Here is an 18,420-nt window from a genome sequence, read left to right as displayed (position 1 = left end):
CAGACAACTTATTGTTCCATCTTGTGTAGGCCTACAGCTACAGAAGAGTAAAAACCTATTATTTTACTTCCTTCAGACAACTTATTGTTCCATCTTGTGTAGGCCTACAGCTACAGAAGAGTAAAAACCTATTATTTTACTTCCTTCAGACAACTTATTGTTCCATCTTGTGTAGGCCTACAGCTACATAAGAGTAAAAACCTATTCTGTTACTTCATTAAGACAACGTATTGTTCCATCTTGTGTACAGCTACATAAGAGTAAAAACCTATTATTTTACTTCATTAAGACAACGTATTGTTCCATCTTGTGTACAGCTACATGAGAGTAAAAACCTATTATTTTACTTCCTTCAGACAACGCAGCAGCATCGATGGCATCAAACGGCAAACAAAGGAATAGAATAAAGAGTGCAAGAAAGAGCAAACGACGAGTAAAAGAAGAGTAGCACTCGTTTACATGTTTTCCCTGTAGTAGCAAAGTTATGTGAACGGCTTCACAGTAGGTTGTGTTCGTATTTACAACACATTTAGGTTAAGGTGCAATTCAAGCATAATGGTGCGAGAAAGGGGTGTGTGGGTGGGGTGGGGTCGTGGAGTCGTGGGGTTGTGGCTGGAGCAGAGTTGCAGAGCTTTGAACAGCTTCCTTCTGTGTACAAAACACTCAGTCCGGCAGCCGAGGTGGACGGGTGGGAAATTTGGTATATAGTATATTTTTAATTGGCCTAAGATATTGTCTATATACATTCATGAATCCACTTGCTGACCAGCTGTCAGTATTGAGCAATGTTTTTTATAGGGGTTTCTTGTGACCCTACCATTAACATCCTGTAAGGCAAAACATTCAAACTTTCCTTATGCTTTAAGTAGCATGTGACATGTCAAACTGGAGGGTTTTCATGTTTCTGAATCGATACCAAGCATTAGTTCTGCACAAAAAACACTCCTTGGGCTAAAAAAGGCCGTAGCCACTTGCCCAAAATGTGCTGACCTCATCACATTTGTGATGACCTCATCACATTTGTGATGACCTCATCACATTTGTCATGACGGCTATGGCCGTTTTTAGCCCACTTTAAACAAAAGAAGCCTGTCGGCGGCCAGACTACCTGGAAGGTGACCTACCATATAATGCCTTTAAGTTTTAGTCATAAAGTCTCTTTAATAGTTTTCATTTAGTTTGAGTCCCATTTTAGTCACGTTGAATGTTTTAGTGTTAGTCTAGATTTAATCGACTAAATAGGCTATCATAAGATTAATAGTCGACTAAAATGTATTTGGTGGATCGTAATGACTGATTTTACACTTGCTGAAAATAGCAGATCTGGCATTGTGACGTGCTGTGAACTTGTTGATTGGCTATTTTCAGCATGCAACCAAGTGTAAAATGACTTGTCCACTAGTCCCTTCATAATATTTTAGTTTAGTTTTTACTTGTTGACGAAATTGTCAGTATTTTTAGTAGTAGTAGTTTTAGTCATCATAGCTTGGTTTTCATTTAGTTTCCACTTAGTTTTCGTCAGTGAAAAAAGGTAGTCGACGAACATTTTTCGTCATAGTATTAGTCGAGGAAATCAACACTGGTCAGTCAGTCTGTGTAAAACCATTGAACATGTAAAGATATAACATATTGTTGCTGTCGATCAGACAGTCATTCAGAGATTAAAATATTTATAGTTTATAATTTATAGTTAAGGGACGCAATAAAACAACGACCTCTGCATCCACAGGATGCACTACTGTACAGTTTTTTTTATTCTAGTTTATTTTGCTAGCTTTAGTTATAATACATGAATATAACCATATTATAACCATATAAAAATTAAATGGGAGTTAAAATGCTGCAATTTGTAAAAATGGCAAAATATGACTCCAAACGTCGTTGAAGTGGGACTCATAAAATGTCCCTGGGACTCTAAAAGACCATCCCAGGACTCATTACATTGAAAACCTATTTACATCACTGGTCATTGTATCCCCGTATTGCAACCATACTTTATTGTAGAAAAGTGTCACTCATAAAGTAGTGAACATGGTCGATCTACAAGCTCACAACGCGTCAGAATCGTTATCGTCATGAAAGTAAAAAGGTGGTGAAATGGTTTTCTGCGTAGTACTTCCAAGAGATCAAGGCAATAAATAAATCCAAATTTAAGCTTGTTCCATATCTACACGGTGAGCTTGTAGGTCAGCTATTTTCACTATTTTAAACCTTTTTATTTATTAAAATTAGTTTTCTTTATATTTTCACTGTTTATATATATATAAAAAAGCAACGGTTTTGGAAATATGAGTCTTTCACGCAATACCAACAATAGCAAACCATGTGATTCATTGAAATATTGACCATATTTTTATTTTCCTTTTATGTTAAAAATAATAATATATATATATATATATATATATATATAAACTGCATTTATGCCATATAAACTTGACAAAGTACAGCAACGTCATTGTGCTTAAACATCTGAACAGGTTATAGTGCCACCCTTTGACGGTGGTTGGCTTCGTGTCCTCACCGTTTGGCATGGCCCTGGCCACTACCATATTGTGGTGGGACACCAAATACACAATTCAGTGATTGTGTGTGCAATCAATTCAATGTTGGTATACAGATACAACAGTATATAGTGCATAGTGTATAGTGTATAGTGCCCTGCAATTCCAAAGTGAAACACTTGTGAATGTTCTCCATCAGAGGTTCAAATGAGAAGGCAATGGGTCCCATTTTTATAGTCTTTGGTATGACCCGGCCAGGGATCGAACCCCGACCTCCCAGACTCAGGGCGGACACTCTAACCACAAGGCCACTGAGCTGGTGCTTCTTCAGAATACCTGACCGACTGAAACTCTTGTCACACTTGTGACACCGGAAAGGTTTGTGTCGTAATGCTAGCTAGCAGTTGTACAGAAGTAAAGGAACCCAACAGAATGGAGAAAGGGCTATCAATCTGTCAATCCTTTCCGTGTCCGGGCCGGGTGAGCTTCCCCGTGTTGAGTCAAATTCCTCTCCTGGTGGTGTCATTCCGTCCTTCCGTCAATTCCTTTAAGTTTCAGCTCGGCCAAGAATTATGGGAGTCTGTGCCACTGGATTGATTTCGATTTGCATCAAATTATTATAAAAGTGGTCAAATTGTCATTTCTATTCAAAATAATAGCAAATATTAATGTATAAGCTACTGTAGCACAATGTTAGAATGTTGCTTGAGTTTGTAGATGAAGTATTTACCAACATGTATATGGAGATTAGTCAAATTAAACTTTATCAACTTTTAAGCCCAAACTACACCAAAGTTTCGGGACGAGATCTGTTTAAGATCAACCACAGCAATGCGATTGAATGAATTGCATTGATGTGTTGAACTTAACAGGAAAATGGTTTTGTCCCAAAATTATAATAATTGTCTATTACTTTGTAATTACTAGTAGGTGAACATAATTTGTTCGTTGGGTTGACTGCAAAATGCAAAAAGTGCTAAAGTGAACATAACTTTCTTCAAAACAAAAAGACAATACATTAAGATTTCATTGGTTATTTAATTTTTAAACGGTTTAACTTAAACAAAACAAAAAAAAATAATTCTTCCTTATTGGGAAAACGAAACAAAACAAAAACAAATTCATTTAAATAAAGTGGAATCTAAATCTATCTCAAGTATGTCAAGTTCAGCATGTGATGTGCTGGGGGTGCTGTGCTCTGTCTGCTTGGGGGGGGGGGGTGAATTTGGTGAAATGGATGTGATTATGAGTGACTGGTTGTTTTCTATTGTGACGTGCTCTAGGTCCAAAAAGTGTTCTGTGATGGCTGTTGTTGTGGTGAGGTGACTTAAGTGGTGTTTATTTAAATAAGTGGTTAATGTGTCTCTTGTGATGGTGACTCTGGTGGTTTTTTGTGGTTTTGTGGAGGTTTCAATGGCCAAAATACCCGAAGTGACTGTTGTGTATTTAAGTGTCTTTTGTGTCATGTGGCATTTAGTGCACGTGTTGGTTTTATAGTTGGCGTTAAAGATGTCGGGATCCTGGGTGTGGGTGCAAAATGTGCATTTTCTTTTCTCTGTGATTTGTGCTCCCGTGATGCTCCTGTGATTGTGACACCTGGGAGAAGGACCAAAAAAAAAAAGTTACAACACTCAAAATTAAACTATATAGCGTTGCACCTGAAAATCTGTGATACAGAACAACTTAAGGTTATAATACCAAGAGAGCAAATCATCCGACATGTATCCTGTTGTGTTGTTGTGGCCAAACTTGATGTTACGTACCTGTTTGAAGGTGAGCTGGAAGGCCTCGTCCTTCATCAGCTCCATGATGGCGGTGTGGCAGCGGGCCAGCTCCGCCTCATTCAGGTTCTCCAACTGCTCCGAGGAGGCCACGAACTGGTCCAGGGCCTTATAGTTCACCTGGCTGTCCTTCAGCTCCTTGTTGCACACTCAGCCTTAACTCCTGGAACAGCTGGAGGACGGAAAAAAAGGAAAACGTGAATTAAGGGCCTTTCAAACGTGAAGCGAGGAACGCAGGCGTTGTTTTCTGGATCAACGACAGGTCTCCTCCAGGTCTGGATCAACGACAGGTCTCCTCCAGGTCTGGATCAACGACAGGTCTCCTCCAGGTCTGGATCAACAACAGGTCTCCTCCAGGTCTGGATCAACGACAGGTCTCCTCCAGACACTGGAGGCCACGGTCCTCCCAGCACCCCCTGGGCTCATCAGTATGCTGACTCATCAGACTGCACACATCATTAACGAGGAATGGCCTTTAGATGTTGCTTGGCAAGGACGGAGTGATTGAAATGGGTAGCACATTTCTTCAGGATGGCTATGACGTCGATAACTGCTCTCTGACATGACAGGCCATCACGCACCACCAGTTGTAGTGTGTGTGCTGTGCAGCCGAAGTGTGGCAGTTCAGCAACCTTCATTGCCTTTACAACATTAATAATAATAATAATACAACATTGGCTCCGTTGTCTCGCAGAACAAGCAGTACACGGTCGTGGTCGATACCCCAGGAGTCAAGCATGCCCAGGAACACTTCTTTAATATAAAGATGTGTGTGGGACCCTACCATCACCTTTGTGTTCAAAACCACCTGCTTTCTGCTCCATTTCTGGTCGTAGACGTAAAACAGCATTGCAAAATGTGTGACTTGAACGAAAAATGCATCCCTCAACGGTGCTTATTTTGAGGGAGGGACACTAGGCAAGATCAGTAATTGCTGCAATGGGGGCGGTATTATTTTTGGTCTGTCATAGAAAATGTTACCCTTATATAAATGTGCTACCTGGGGTAGCACATTTATATAAGGTCACATTTTATATGTAACACTACATGGCTACTGTAAAGTTTGCCGAGTGGCCAAGGCTCCAAAAAGTGACAGAATCCAGCAATACCATTTTGAGGGTTTTATTTCTCTCCGATGCAGCAGTATTTACAGTGGAAGGCCTAACAAACAAAACACTGAAGACTAAACTCACAAAAAGACAGATGAAACTTAGCTTGAAAGCAAATTAGGAAACAAAAACCCAGAACTTGAGAAACTCTATTGGGCTATAAACCCTTCCAAAAAGGGACCCCTAGCAGCTCTCCCTGGGTGTTACCTGCTTGTTGCCCAAGCCCATACTGAACCTCGGCATCCTGCAGCCTCCCTTTTATACTGGGTGAGACCCTACCAAGACACAGAACTAATTGGAAACCCCTTAACTCAAATAAGGCAAACTACGGCCCATGAGTTGACTTACACAATTATATACGGTTATAACTCCCAAACCATCTTTATCCGTGGCAGAAATATGTATGTATATGTATATGTATTAGTCAAATTAAACTTTGTATCAATTTTTAAGCCCAAACTACACCAAAGTTTCGGGACGAGATCTGTTTAAGATCAACCACAGCAATGCGATTGAATGAATTGCATTGATGTGTTGAACTTAATAGGAAAATGGTTTTGTCCCAAAATTATAATAATTGTGTATTACTTTGTAATTACTAGTAGGTGAACATAATTTGTTCGTTGGGTTGACTGCAAAATGCAAAAAGTGCTAAAGTGAACATAACTTTCTTCAAAACAAAATACATTAAGATACATTAAGATTTCATTGGTTATTTAATTTTTAAACGGTTTAACTTAAACAAAACAAAAAAATGTAATTCTTCCTTATTGGGAAAACGAAACGAAACAAAAACAAATTCATTTAAATAAAGTGGAATCTAAATCTATCTCAAGTATGTCAAGTTCAGCATGTGATGTGCTGGGGGTGCTGTGCTCTGTCTGCTTGGGGGGGGGGGGGGGTGAATTTGGTGAAATGGATGTGATTATGAGTGACTGGTTGTTTTCTATTGTGAAGTGCTCTAGGTCCAAAAAGTGTTCTGTGATGGCTGTTGTTGTGTTGAGGTGACTTAAGTGGTGTTTATTTAAATAAGTGGTTAATGTGTCTCTTGTGATGGTGACTCTGGTGGTTTTTTGTGGTTTTGTGGAGGTTTCAATGGCCAAAATACCCGAAGTGACTGTTGTGTATTTAAGTGTCTTTTGTGTCATGTGGCATTTAGTGCACGTGTTGGTTTTATTGTTGGCGTTAAAGATGTCGGGATCCTGGGTGTGGGTGCAAAATGTGCATTTTCTTTTCTCTGTGATTTGTGCTCCCGTGATGCTCCTGTGATTGTGACACCTGGGAGAAGGACCAAAAAAAAAAAGTTACAACACTCAAAATTAAACTATATAGCGTTGCACCTGAAAATCTGTGATACAGAACAACTTAAGGTTATAATACCAAGAGAGCAAATCATCCGACATGTATCCTGTTGTGTTGTTGTGGCCAAACTTGATGTTACGTACCTGTTTGAAGGTGAGCTGGAAGGCCTCGTCCTTCATCAGCTCCATGATGGCGGTGTGGCAGCGGGCCAGCTCCGCCTCATTCAGGTTCTCCAACTGCTCCGAGGAGGCCACGAACTGGTCCAGGGCCTTATAGTTCACGTGGCTGTCCTTCAGCTCCTTGTTGCACACTCAGCCTTAACTCCTGGAACAGCTGGAGGACGGAAAAAAAGGAAAACGTGAATTAAGGGCCTTTCAAACGTGAAGCGAGGAACGCAGGCGTTGTTGCCTGGATCAACGACAGGTCTCCTCCAGGTCTGGATCAACGACAGGTCTCCTCCAGGTCTGGATCAACGACAGGTCTCCTCCAGGTCTGGATCAACGACAGGTCTCCTCCAGACACTGGAGGCCACGGTCCTCCCAGCACCCCCTGGGCTCATCAGTATGCTCCAGAGACTGCACACATCATTAACGAGGAATGGCCTTTAGATGTTGCTTGGCAAGGACGGAGTGATTGAAATGGGTAGCACATTTCTTCAGGATGGCTATGACGTCGATAACTGCTCTCTGACATGACAGGCCATCACGCACCACCAGTTGTAGTGTGTGTGCTGTGCAGCCGAAGTGTGGCAGTTCAGCAACCTTCATTGCCTTTACAACATTGGCTCCGTTGTCTCGCAGAACAAGCAGTACACGGTTTTGGTCGATACCCCAGGAGTCAAGCATGCCCAGGAACACTTCTTTAATATAAAGATGTGTGTGGGACCCTACCATCACCTTTGTGTTCAAAACCACCTGCTTTCTGCTCCATTTCTGGTCGTAGACGTAAAACGGCATTGCAAAATTTGTGACTTATTTCGAGGGAGGGACACTAGGCAAGATCAGTAATTGCTGCAATGGGGGCGGTATTATTTTTGGTCTGTCATAGAAAATGTTACCCTTAGGTCACATTTTATATGTAACACTACATGGCTACTGTAAAGTTTGCCGAGTGACCAAGGCTCCAAAAAGTGACAGAATCCAGCAATACCATTTTGAGGGTTTTATTTCTCCCCGATGCAGCAGTATTTACAGTGGAAGGCCTAACAAACAAAACACTGAAGACCAAACTCACAAAAAGACAGATGAAACTTAGCTTGAAAGCAAATTAGGAAACAAAAACACAGAACTTGAGAAACTCTATTGGGCTATAAACCCTTCCAAAAAGGGACCCCTAGCAGCTCTCCCTGGGTGTTACCTGCTTGTTGCCCAAGCCCATACTGAACCTCGGCATCCTGCAGCCTCCCTTTTATACTGGGTGAGACCCTACCAAGACACAGAACTAATTGGAAACCCCTTAACTCAAATAAGGCAAACTACGGCCCATGAGTTGACTTACACAATTATATACGGTTATAACTCCCAAACCATCTTTATCCGTGGCAGAAATATGACAACGTCCCAACTGATCTCACTTAGGGCTTTTTATTTCTCCAAAGTGACAACCGTGAAAAACTGTAAAGAAATTACATAATATACTTTTAAATACAAAAGAAACAATGCAATATGAATGTCTTTGTCAATCCTGATGTCCGTATTATTATAAAGAAACACAATGATATGTACACAAACACAATGAAATGTAAACAAACAATACAATAGCAATTAAACTTTTACAGAAACAAACAAAACACTGGGAACATACCATATGCGCCTTCTGCACCGATTATTAGGAGTTCAGTTAAGTTCTTGTTATTATTTTCTTTCTTATCTTTGTCATCTTTCTTTCATCTTTTGTGGAGACTGACGTGAAAGCTCCTCTCTTCTGCTCTGCTCTGTTTGTTCTGCTCAAACATGCCCAAGACCCCACAGGTGATCGAAATGAGGTAATCAGAGCAGGTGAGCCTAATTCAACCTGCCCTTGAACCAAACAGACCACAAAACCAGAGTACAGTAGATGGCACTATATCACCATACATTTACCATATGTACCCAAATAACATACCTATAATGTTCACATATACATTTGCCGAAAGGTAAGTAATAAAATAGAATAGAAAAATAGAAATAGAAAATCCCATTGCTGGGACAGTTACAACGGTTTTACTAAACCTATTTCCAAATACATGCACACATTTCAGGCGCCACATTAATCACATAAGAGAACGTATAACACAAGAGCTCTTGACACATAAGACAGACACCCCTCCTGCTCTATAGCACTTGGTACCTTCCCCCACTCAATCAAGGGGATCACCAGTACCGCAGGAGAGCCAGGTGCCACACAATCATTAAACACAAATGACCCCAAACATATATGCTGTGACAATATTTCTCTTTTACAGAGAAGTTCTCTTTTACAATTCACTGTGAGCTACAATAATAAAAATATGCACTCATGTCCATTAACAGTCTTCCAAGCCAGCCGGCAACGTTAGTTAATTAGATGCACCTGTGTAGTTTAGGTGTGTGCATTGTTCTCCATCAATGTATGTGTATAGGGCGCGGGTTGCCCCGTGACAGCTACGTTCTATGTAACTGTGTTACATTGAATCTCGTGACCCATACAATTGTGCGCCCTCGTCTGATTTGGGGCAAAATGGCTGCCCCCAGTACTTGTTGCACTGTTGACTAGAAGGATGATGTTATGTAGGCGCTTTCGCTCCATCTCGCCAACGTGGATCTCATCCCTCTGGCGGGCTTCCGTCTCCTGGCAAGAGGTCAGCTTATCCTCTGTCTCTCCGAGTGTTGTCTGTGTACAAGCCAAGAGGTCAGCTTATCCTCTGTCTCTCCGAGTGTTGTCTGTGTACAAGCCAAGAGGTCAGCTTATCCTCTGTCTCTCCGAGTGTTGTCTGTGTACAAGCCAAGAGGTCAGCTTATCCTCTGTCTCTCCGAGTGTTGTCTGTGTACAAGCCAAGAGGTCAGCTTATCCTCTGTCTCTCCGATCGAGTGTTGTCTGTGTACAAGCCAGGCTTTCTGAACTGTTCACAGCCCTCCTCTGAGAAACTGGATTAGAACACTGCCATTGTTTTGATTTACTCAACCTCAAATGGAAGGCTTCATTTGTCTGGTGTGGCATGTTCGTGCCTTAAATTAGTTTTATCAATGTTCTGTTGGTCAGCTGCATGGGAACCTTATTGGACAGATCAATGAAAACAAGATGGATAAATTAATTAGTGGTCGACAAGCTGAGGGACTTACAGGAGCCACTGGGACGAGGCAGCGGAGGTCTGTGACTCTGTGCTGCTGTGACATGGCCATCTACAAAGAAAAGTACATGATTATTGACAAACCATACAATATAAAATTACACTTTTATCAACCACTGGAACCCCCAGCAGTAGATCTGCTCTGTTGGTTGAGTATTAAGTGTTTGAGTGGTGCAACCACTCCTATAGATGGCTATGTGTGTCCCTCCCTGTGTCCAAGCATGGACATAGTGGGTTTTTTTCAGTTCCAACTTAAGTAGCAGATCGTGATATATCGTTGATGAAATTTCATAACAACAAATCTATCGCAATATATTGAATATTGTGATATTATCGTTATCGAGGGCCTAATATCGCGTTATATATCATATCGTGAGGTATCCATAACGTCCCACCCCTAGGTCTGTCACTCCTCTGAGTTCAACGTGTGATATTATGCAATAGGCTGTAGACAATGGAGGTTTTTTCAAATACGCAATACTCTCCAGATGTTATGCATTCTGTTTTTTCTTTTTTTTTCTTTTTTTTTTTTTTTACAATGGGGTCCACCATTTCATTCAGAACATTTAGAGACATACAAATATACACAAAACAGGAAATCTTCACAAAAGGAGTTAAATTGGGGGGGGGGGTGCCATTAATAATGAAGAGACAATGACATAATGAGGGACAATATGACGTAAAATTTCCCTTCATTGTCAATGGCGTTCAAACATTGAACTAAAGACAAACATTAAACTTGTGTATCGGAGGGGCTAGCACCCCTCAAAAACAGACGGTGAGGGGAAGAGGATTGGGGCGGGATTCAGATTTTACAGGGGCCAGTCCCTAGGTGCCCTTTGAGAGCGGTGGGGGGGGGGGGGGGGGGGGGTTTACCAATTAATCGATTAATAATCGGGAGAGCTGCACTCCATTTAGATGAGGACCACCTGGAAGGCGCAAAGCATACCATGAGTCCCGGGTTCCATTCACTTTCCCCCCAATCTCTACTGTACTAGAAGGACTCCAGTCTGATTTTGAAGTTGTCCTCTGGATGTACATGCATTCTGTTAAACCAAAGGAGACGTTGTCCTTTGTCAAGTCTTATTTTTATGGGGTTTTTTTATAATATTTTTCTGTTCTGCTCTGTGTAAAGCACTATTTTTACAGTACAGATAATTAACCGCGTTCAACATGATTGTCATATTTCTGTAGCTGCAGACGACCGCTGTACTCTTGAGCCATTGTTGAACTGTCTATCCAGCATCAAATGCTGGATGAGTGAGAACTAAATGAGGATAAGTCGGAGGTTCTCATAATTGGTTCTATTGAACAGAAATAATTAATTTGCAACCCCAGTCACTGGTTAGGCCTTTCTATACAGCTACACATCTACCTAATTCAATATTTTACATACAAATATAAATTAAGTACAAGCAATAACAATTTTAAAATGTGCCTAACGTATTAGTGTTCCCAACCCGGGCAGATTTCAACCAGAGTTTAACTTCATTATTAAACTTTTTTAGATCAGTTTGTCGTTTTATTTCAGTTGGTAGGGCATTCCACAGGTGTATCCCTTTTACTGAATAGGATGACAGTTAGGATGATGGGATGACAGTTATGCCACTGCTGGTCTGTTCAAGGTGCCTAAAAGATACGATGAAGCAGCTTTCTGCTTCTACAGGCCAACCGCCTGGAATAAACTCCCACAGCAGTTTAGACAGGCAGGCCTCTGTAGACATTTTTAAAACGCAGTTTAAGACTAACTTTTAATTTTTACCCTTGCTTTTTTTATGTTGTATTCATGCATACATGTTTTACGCTAGTCCTGATTTTTGCTTGTATTGTAATGGCATTTCATTCTTTTGTTTGTTTTGTAAAGCACTTGGTGCTGATTTTAATGTCATGAAAGGTGCTCTGAAATGTGATGTGAAAGAATTATGTTCAAGAAAAAATACTTGTTCAAAGGTTGAAATAAACAAAAAGTAATCTGTATTTGCTTATTTTATTAACAATGTTAAGTGGAATAATTATTTGAATACTTTATATATCCATCTATAATTGCACCATATCCTTCCTGGACTACATGTTGTCTCAGTAAGACATCCCTCCCCCTCTATCCACAAGGAGCAGTGTACCAAAGCATTATGGGAATTGTAGTTCAGGAAGGAAGGAAGTGAGCGCAGTGTCATCATGGACACTGGTCCATGTATAGTACAAGTAAGACGCGCAAACGCGGGAAGCGAACGCAGCTCGTAAATGGCAATAACAATTAGAATAAATTACATACTTTTTTAAGGTTTTCTTTTTAAACTTCACTTTTTTGTGTTTTTTTAAGATTTTATTTTGAAGTTAAGTTTTTTCTTTTTCATTTTAAGTTAAGTTTTTTTTTTTAAGTTAAGTTGTGTGTGTGTGTGTTTTGTGTGATACAGCTGCGCCCTCTGGTGGCGGGCGGGTGGTGTAACAGCGACACACACACACACACACACACACACACACACAGACATTCAGCCCTTGCTGTCATAGTTAGTGCTCATTGCGTTCGCAATCACTGCGTTCGCAATCATGCATGATACTAAAATATTAGTACCATACTACTAATACATAATACTAAAATATCAAAACTTTATTACCAACATCAAACTCCCAGGGAAGTGTTTCTTGTCTCCCAAACATCATTAAAATAAGTTTCTCGTTGCAAAAGGGGTGACATGTCCCTTTTAAAGAGACACTTCACCCTTTTTGCAAAAACATATGTTAATGACGTTTAGAAGCTTTAGAACACTTTCCTGGGGGTCTTTATGTGTGTATGTGGTTTTAGATTGTAGGATAGGGGAGGGCTGTCTTACTGAGACAACATGTAGTCCAGGAAGTAAGTGAGCCCAGTGTCCATGACATCAGAGACACTGGGCTCACTGCTACAATCTAAAATATCTAAAACCACATATTACACACAGAAAGAACCCCAGGAAAGTGTTCTAAAGCTCCTAAACCTCATTAACATATATTTTTTTGTAAAAGGGGTGAAGTGTCCCTTTAACTGTTTTATTTGCAGGGCTGTGCTTTGTAGTCAAACTAGGCATCCTCTTGGGGCACCAACATTCAGGGGGCCTTATTTATTTAGCTTTCCAATCTATTCACACTTGAGCCTCAAACAGGCTGAAGTGTGAAGTAGTAGTAATGAGGTGTAGTGTAGGCCTATCTTGTAGACCAGGGGTTCCAAACCTGGGGGCCATGACATTATTTTGGAGGGGGTCCCCAGATAATGTTCAAAAGGGAAAGAAAATGCAAATGAATGGCTTTATATGCTTAGATGTTTTCTATTTATATTGGGATATATGTGCGCAACTGTACGAAGCATTTGGAAATCGCGGAGGCAACAGTCTGGCCACGCGAGTACTAGTAAGAGACTAGTACTAGTAAGAGACTACTAGTAAGAGACTAGTACTAGTAAGAGACTAGTACTGTTGATGGAACACTGCTCTGTGTAGCTTCCTTATACTCTATGCTATCCAGAGACGGAGACAAACGGCAGAGTGAAAGTGAACGGACAGAGAACGTTTTATAATAGAACTTTGCAGTGAACAAACCTTTGTTTAACTTTGTGTCTGAGGTTGTGTTTGCACGACAGTCTGTGTAATATAGCAAAAATGATGTTATAGCAAAAATGATATAGTAAAAAAAGCAGATCTAAACGCCAGTTTAGATTCATAGTATACATTTACACTAGTGCCAATGTGCCGTTATCACCACATGGTGGCAGCAAAGCCTAGATTTTGCCTATAGTCTACTGTAAATTGAGCTTTAAAAAGAGGACATCACAGGTTGGTCTGAGAGACAGACAAAACTGTCAACTGTCTGCTTCAAATGAAATGTTTACCTTAATATCATTATTGAATTTAAATCATGCATTAATATTAAATAATTTTGGACACCTGAAATAAAGTTTTATTTACGTATATGACAACAAAGCAGTAGTTCACAATAAGCAGATTTGAACACTATTGGATATTCAGAAATAGCTGATAAAAAGACTCATGGCTGACATAAAAATGAGCTTAATGATTGAATACGCAAATTACGTCTCTGGCCATAAGGGGGTTGTAACAGCTTGAAACATTTTTCAAAAACTTTAAAGAATGTAATAAAATGTGGAATAACTACCCAGAAATATGCGTGAAGTGTGTGTGTGTGTGTGTGTGTGTGTGTGTGTGTGTGTGTGTGTGTCAGTAGCTGTCGCTCCTCTGTAATTCCATAATCCTTTGCTAACACTAACCGCCCCCATATCCAATGGCCAGTGTCAGGTTCGAGCCCTCTAGGTCCACACACACACACACACACACACACACACACACACACACACACACACACGGTGACCAAAACAACATATGGGCCGGGGGAGGATAAGCCGAGAGAGAGAGAGAGAGACTTTTTTTGACACAGAATGAAATGTTATAATGGTCATGAATCACCAGGAGCCTGGATGGCTTGGTTCCAGGCATAAATAATTGATATAAAATATCAGTGTAAATCTCAATGAACATGTTCTATCCTCTGCTATGCAGTACTCTGCAAACATTGTCGTAAACCTTAAACAGTTCACATTCACCGCAGTAAAGACTACATGCATGACGAGACCTTTATTCATCTCAACACTGATCAACTGAATGAACTGACCGGTATTCGTCTCAACGCTGGCAGTGAACATTAAACTAACATACAGACATTAAACTAACATACAGACATTAAACTAACATACAGACATTAAACTAACATACAGATATTAAACTAACATACAGACATTAAACTAACATACAGACATTAAACTAATTACAGCTGAGGTGAGAGTAAAGCAGGCTTTGTCGAACTGCAGGCACCCCCCATGACAGAAGTGAAATAATAGCAGACCTACAAGCTCGGTGGCGCGCTTTGAGCTTGTAGATCTGCTATTTTTCAATAACTAAAGCATAACATAATGCTAACACCAAAAGGGGTTCCCGCCCAAAATGGGTTAAATGGAATTGGATCTTTTGTTCCAGGCCGTGAAAGCAATAAAACAGTTTCTCCATGTTTTGGCACAATGAGGAGGTCAAGTACATTACCTCAAGGTACAGTTTGGAACATATCTGGACTGGACAAGCAATTGGATAAGTATTGTCTACTTACTTTTCTCTTCTGCACAGTAACCTGTAACTCTATACATCTTTACTATGGTTGAACTGGTCAGTACAACAGTATCAGACTCAGACTGTGGTCGTTCTGGTCAGTACAACAGTATCAGACTCGATCAGACTGTGGTTGTACTGGTCAGTACAACAGTATCTCAGACTGTGGTTGTACTGGTCAGTACGACAGTATCTCAGACTGTGGTTGTACTGGTCAGTACAACAGTATCTCAGACTGTGGTTGTACTGGTCAGTACAACAGTATCTCAGACTGTGGTTGTACTGGTCAGTACAACAGTATCTCAGACTGTGGTTGTACTGGTCAGTACAACAGTATCTCAGACTGTGGTTGTACTGGTCAGTATCTCAGACTGTGGTTGTACTGGTCAGTATCTCAGACTGTGGTTGTACTGGTCAGTATAGTAACATGGCTGTGGTTGTACTGGTCAGTACAACAGTGTCTCAGACTGTGGTTGTACTGGTCAGTGTTAGACTGTGGGCTCCCAGTACAACACATTGCAGATCTATAAGACTACAAAGCTCACAGCACGTTTTCTTGTGACACGTGTGTCATGTACTGCATACTGCGTATACTTGTAGATGTGCTATGTTCAACCTTTTGCCTGCAATGACATGCGCCCAACATAAGGATTGGTAGGCCTATCTATTATTTGATTACATTATCAGGTATCTGTTGTGTTTCATAATAACTTTGAACATTAACCACTGTAGGACAGCAGAGGAAAGTGAAGCATAGGATATGTGATCAGTTTACACATCTTCATTACAATCTGATTAATTAATCATACTTCTCCTCTCCTGCATGGGGTACTGTATTGCCCTGGAAATAACCAAAAGGCACATTGAGACCTTTGGTAAATTTGCCCCACATATAAAATAGTCTGTTTAGAATGTATGTTGCTGTTATAGAATTATGTCAGCCTATACAGTAGGCTATACATCACATTTAAGAGACCAACTTCTTTTTCAGACTCAAACCATTTGCAATATATAGCCTAGCCTGCACCCCACCCCTTAGAGAGAGAGAGAGAGAGAGATATTTTTTTTTACACAGAATCAAATGTTATAATGGTCATGAACCACCAGGAGCCTCCATGGCTTGGTTCCAGGCATAAATAATTGATATAAAATATCTGTGTAAATCTCAATGAACACTATCCTCTGCTATGCAGTAGCCTACTCTGCAAACATTGTTGTACACCATTGTGAACAGTTCACCGCAGTAAAGATTACATACATGAGACCTTTACTATAGTCAGTAGCCTACAACAGTATCAGACTCAGACTGTGGTTGTACTGGTCAGTACAACAGTATCTCAGACTGGTTGTACTGGTCAGCATGTAACAGGTTGTGGTTGTACTGGTCAGTACAACAGTATCAGACTCAGGCTGTGGTTGTACTGGTCAGTATTATTTTAGAGGGGCTAGGCTAGCCCCTCATTTCACACAGGTGATTTCTTCCTGATCACTTGGTCATTGATTTGTGTTTTTATATACCAGTCAGGTGGCATTAAAACACACACACACACACACACACACACACACACACACACACACACACACACACACACACACACACACACACACACACACACACACACACACACACACACACACACACATTTTTAACTCAAATATGCTTCTGTTGAGAAGTAGGGTCTACTGAACTGGTACTATAGTGAAGACCAGTTGTGTCTGCCTGACAGGAATCATCCATGGTAAAAGGAATTACCCCCTGCCGCTATGCTGCTTGGATCTGTGTTGAGATTAACCGACCTGTCCCCGGCGGCTGTCTCTCTTCAATGTGAGCACCGGTGGAGAGTTATAATAATTATAAAGCTTTATTTATACACACAGTTATATATTCTGAGAGGGGAAAATGATGGCGGGGATGTGGAAGAGTATAGCCTACAACACAGAAGAATTCCATCAAGCGATGATCTGTGTGTCTGTGTAGCCGTGGATATAGAGCTCCGTGAAGCGGACACAACTCTTCAGTCTTCATCCAGACAGACCAGCGCGGACAGCAGAACACGGCCAGGCCCAGGAGGAGGGAGGGCCAACCCCACACGAGCTCCGTGCCGCGGGCAGCAGACCACAGGACAGGATCGAGGAGACCCGACCACAGAGCTCCACAAAGCGGACAACACAGGACAGGAGGAGACCCGACCACAGAGCTCCACAAAAAGGACACCACAGGACAGGAGGAGACCCGACCACAGAGCTCCATAAAGCGGACACCACAGGACAGGAGGAGACCCGATCACAGAGCTCCATAAAGCGGACACCACAGTACAGGAGGAGACCCGATCACAGAGCTGCAGCCAGGACATCTCGTCAGGTCAGGTGACGCGAGATTTATTTTGATCCATCCAGGTAATTAAATAATTAGTTGTTAATTCTATTGTAGACTGACTTCTTCGGGCTGATCCAGCCGACTGGTGACATACGGATCTAGGGGTAGCTACGGTATATCTATCTATCACCCGTGGCGGCCGGCGTTCAGGTGGCCCTGGCAACGTTTATCTATCTATCTATCTAACTCGATCTGGAAATTAAATTAGCCGACTTTTGGACAAATCTGGAAAATAAATAATACCAATAGGCCTATAGCTTTCTTCACAAATGTGTTCATATTTGTCTATCTATCACCCCTGAATTAGTTCCAAAACTTCCAACCCAACTCCCTTTGGAAACTTCTGCTGAAAGTTCGGGTACCATTATGCCAGGGGTGGGCAACTTTGATTATAGAGATAAGGCAGTGGTGTATGCAGGGATTTATTAGCCTATTACCTTGGCCTGGGGAAATCTGCCTGGGCACACTGCGCAGAAAATGGCATTAATTAATGAATACCCATTTTTAATTAATTCATACAAATTTTTGCCTTCAATTTCCTAAAAATATTAAGTCAGGTGTCTTAGAGATTGACAGGTGTAGGCCTAATGTCAGGCTGCTACAAGACACTTCATACCATCACATTAATGTAAACTAAAAAGCACACCTTCGTTTGTGTTTGTGTTTACACAATGTTTGTGTTTACACAAACCCTCAGCTGGACATAGACAATATTGATATTGATACTCTCCCTGGCAGCCTACTTCAATACTCAACACTCAACACAATACTCAACACTATACTTCAATACTAGATTGAAGTATAGTGTTGAGTATTGAAGACTGCAGAGAGTGTAACAACAGCTAGTTTCTTTCAACTCACTTCCAAATGACAAATGAGCAAGATAGCACCAGCAC

The sequence above is a fragment of the Protomyctophum parallelum genome, assembly GCF_964188405.1.
Source record: "Protomyctophum parallelum genome assembly, chromosome: 23".
Taxonomy (NCBI): domain Eukaryota; kingdom Metazoa; phylum Chordata; class Actinopteri; order Myctophiformes; family Myctophidae; genus Protomyctophum; species Protomyctophum parallelum.
The sequence above is the reverse complement of the archived record's forward strand: the minus strand, read 5'-3'. Positions refer to the sequence as shown.